Below are 4,317 nucleotides of genomic sequence, written 5' to 3' on the forward strand. Positions count from 1 at the left end.
GGAAGGAAGAAAGGAATGACCGAAGGAAACATCTAAAGAAGGAAGAAGAGAAAGAAGGACAAAAAGAAAAGATGATATGAAACCAGAAAGAAAAAAGGAAGAAAGAAGGAAAGAAAGAAAAAACTAAAGGAAGGAAGGAAAAGCAGAATATAAAGAAAATATCCTTGGAAGGTGAAAGGAAGGACAGAAGGATGCATCTGAGGAAGGAAAGAAGGAAGGAAGAAAGAAAAAACAGGAGCGAAAGAAGTAAGGACAAGAGGAAGTAAGGAAAGAAGGACAGACTACTGTACATGGGGGAGGGGGGGTGACTCTAGGCTCTCATTATTTAACAAAAGAGTATTAAATATAATGTTTATCGCCCACGACAGCCCATTGGTTGATTTTATTGATGGACATTTGGATTATCCAATGAAATCCTTCGGTTCTCTTTGGCCCGCCCAAGTGAGCGGATCCAAGACGGGGCAGGTCAGACAAACTACGACAACAAAAGCTAAGATAAGCCCCTTCAGAAAACTGTGTTTATATGATATGTTGATTATCACACAAACTTTACCTGGTGGAGCAGATTTAAAAGAAAAAGAAAAACAGTGGCTGGTGAAATGTCTGGGTGGCCGGTAAAAATGTTTACATTTTCACCCCTGGTGAAATATATCAATTGGAATTTATTGTGACAATAATTCAAAAATAGTAAGAAAATAATACACGATATGTTAAATTTCCACCCCTGATGTCTGATATCAATTAAAAAATGTTATAACCTGATAAAGTTTGGAAAAGCTGATGGTGGATGACCTGGACTTAAAGTTTTATCATAATATTTTGTGGAGATAATAAAAGTGATGATGGCAACCATTTATAGAAAGTAATCCCAACAATATGGAGAGTGTTTTTATAAACATCGTTAATTTGAATTTATCTTGTAAACGATAAATTATATTAATAAAAGATACAACAGTAACTACTGTCTGAAGCCGGCGCCATCACTGCGATATCAGCATAAAGTCAGAAATGCTTGTCTGATACATAAAACCCTGTAACTTTCTTTTCCGACTCCCATGATGTGAAAAAAACAACTGAATCGGTTGTTTTTGTGTGACTCAGCTCAAATTTTAACCCTCTTCATTTCTGGGTCTACTGATTCTCACCCTGACGTAACAAACAGCACATTCCTCCCTTACCTCTGGTAATTGCAGCTACGTCTTATTAGCATACAGTAAATTTAGATGTGAAACTAGTTTGGGGACTGAGCGGATGGTTTAACTCTCAACGCGCTGAGTCATATTAGCCCACTGGGGGACGACCTGTGTCATGCTTCTTGCTGCTCTGCTGAGAATCACACTTTTATCTTTGTTCTCAGAAGACTCTGGATGAATTTATTTGAAACGGTATTCAAATCTGAGTGAAACTGAAAAGGTTCGGGTCTAATCGGTCCCCTTAATGAACCGGCTGTGAGTCAGAAACGGGCTTCTTGTTAATTCATGCCCGTCCTTGTGATACACAGTGATAAGGCCGGCTTCTGCGGATGTCGGCTCTATGAAACAGAAAACATCCTCTGCTGTCCTCAAAGAAACTTTACAGAGGAGATCAGATATTACCAACACACCAGTTTGTGCTTGGATTGAGCTTACAATAAATTTGGGAACAATAAAATTTGTTCTGGACGATAAATTGTCCCAGAAATTATGTTGCTAATATAATGTAATATATTGCTAATGGCATGATATTAGAAACTTTATAATTAAAATGCAAATTTTTACTAACCAAACATCGGTCCATAAAGTTAATTTAATGCTCACTATAGAGTTTGTGCTCAATTAAAAATCATTAAAGTGTCTCATGTTTTTTAAAACAGCATTTATTTAACTTTTATAAAATGATTCTTTTACATATTTGTTGAAACTGTCGTGACAGTTTGATACGAGACAGATAATCTATGAAAAGAACCCCGAACACATCTGCCTTCTCCCAACGCTGACTAGAAACAACCAATCAGAGTCAATAAGCAGTTTTCTTGTAACTGTAAGCTGTTTCTCCTCCATTAGCACATTTAGCAGCGTGTTTATGAGTTGATTGATAGCACTAAGACCCGCCTGCTGGCTGTGATTGGTGCGTTTCCTCAGATAGCAGAAAGTGGAGGAGATCGATCTTTTCATAGCAAAAATGTAAAAAACTTTTGTTTTTTTATAAAACTTAACCTCTGTACTATTAATGGTTTATAAAGTAGCTGTAAACAGACGAGACTTGATGCTAGCTTTCGGATTCACGCATCAGCTGAGACATTTTGGATGTTTTTGTAACATAACCTCTTGATTTCTAACTCGATGACAACACGTGATGAATGGGATGTCTGTGCATTTCTGTGAGATGTGCAGATATGATGCTACAGGTTTTATAAATCATGATACACATTTCCTGTGTTTCCTCGTTGTGTGCCACTGCCTGTTATTACATAGGTCCATTCGGGAGAGAACGCCTCAGGCCAGTGGAATAAAGCTGTATCTGTTTGTGACCACTCATATCCCATAATGCATTGTAGGGAACATCTCTGGCCTGGGGGGTAAAAGGTTATGAGACAATACTCCAGCAAATGCTATTTAATATGTTGGGCAGCTGTCTATCTGAACATCTACATGCACGTCTGCTTGCTTCTAATATCACATCTTTAAAAAAGATCTGCTGCTGCATACCTGATCTGAAACTTGTTTATGGAAACTTTATCCTCCCCAATGTGATTGCATCCTGGGCTCCAAACCTCCCAGTCATGCCTGACTCACTTTATGAGGCGTCTCCAAGGACAAACAGCCTTTCATGCTCCACGTAATGCTTTGAATTTGTGTATTAGGAAACTTTTACTCATTCCTAATTGTTTGAGAATGTGCACTCAGGCACGTCCTGCGGTTTCCAAAAGAGCACAAAAAAAATTAGAAAGCTGTCTTTTGTGTTTTTCCAAGATGTATTAATCAGTTGGGGACAATACACAACTATTCTCATGCTGTTTAATTCAGAGCTGCACAGCAAGAAAAACAATGAGAAAGCTACTTTTCACTTTGGCTGCTTTCCGCTAAACATAATTTGTTCATGATGAAAGGGCTAATTTATATCTGACAGAAAGGGTTCTTCACCTCCAGCCAACATAGTTTCTCCACAATGTAGGGAATACATCATGACCACCTTGGATTTGTTACCAAGGATAAAAATATGATGGAAAAAACACGTTAGACACTTGTACTTCCAGGTTAATGGGTTTTGTGCAGTTTAGCAGGATTAGGCACTGAATAAAAAAGTATGTTTGAGTTTCAGTATGTTTTTATGTTATTTGTGTCTCTATTGCTTCTAAAAACAACTCAATCAAAAAAACAAACAAAAAAACAAAAAAAAAACTAAAACGATATATAGCTATAATCCAGCCATTTTTTGGCAATAAGTTAAATGTTTTTTGGTGTTTGGAAAATGAGCCGTTTCAAAAACCTTCCGAATATCAGCAGGCACTAGCCGTCACCTAGCAACCCCAGGGAAGCCCAGCTCGTTACCTGGCAACATGCTTCATTCTACTGGGCCTCTCAAAACTGTCCTGTTTTAACGTATCAACAAGCTTCAAATAAGATCTTGACTTAACACTATTTTTTTCTCTATTTTTAAAGGCAACAAACTAAGATTTAATATTAATTTTAACTCTTAATTGTGTAAACCTACTGTAAAGGTGACAACATTGTTTTATTAACTCATAAAACATACACAGGGCAGAACAGAGGTTACAAAGACTTCTTTCCCTCTTCTAGACTAATTTCACCTGTGACATCACAGAATTCAAAGCACTGATACGGCTGAAAAACATATTACGATAAACGCCTTTGATGTCAGTCGATAATATCGATAATTATTGACTAGTTTTTTGTTTTAAATATATGAAATGCTGCCAAACTGGTGGTGTGAACTTTTCTGTTTTATTCACAGTTTCACTCCATGATGTTTTTTTTGTTTGTTTGTTTTTTAGTTTTAAGCAGTTTTGAGGCAAAGTGCTGCTGGGCAAGCTACTCAACAGGTTGTTGCTAGGTAACCACAGAAGGAGTGAGTTGCTAGGTAACCAGAGAGAGAGAGAGTGAGTTGATTCCACTAACCTGCAAGAAACAATCCATCAATGTTGAGCCCACACTTCATGTAAATGTCTTTTGAGAAGTTATTAAAGGACAATGAGCACTGAACCAGACCAGTAAATTGTGAACTTCATCTTTTGACTTTCTTTTTTTCCCCATGGAATGCAGACAAATTCTGAATCCATTTAAACATCATAAAAACAGAAGATAATAAGACAGCTTG

This window comes from Poecilia latipinna, unplaced genomic scaffold (assembly GCF_001443285.1).
Source record: "Poecilia latipinna isolate Pla-1442-1.1 unplaced genomic scaffold, P_latipinna-1.0 Scaffold1033, whole genome shotgun sequence".
Classification (NCBI taxonomy): domain Eukaryota; kingdom Metazoa; phylum Chordata; class Actinopteri; order Cyprinodontiformes; family Poeciliidae; genus Poecilia; species Poecilia latipinna.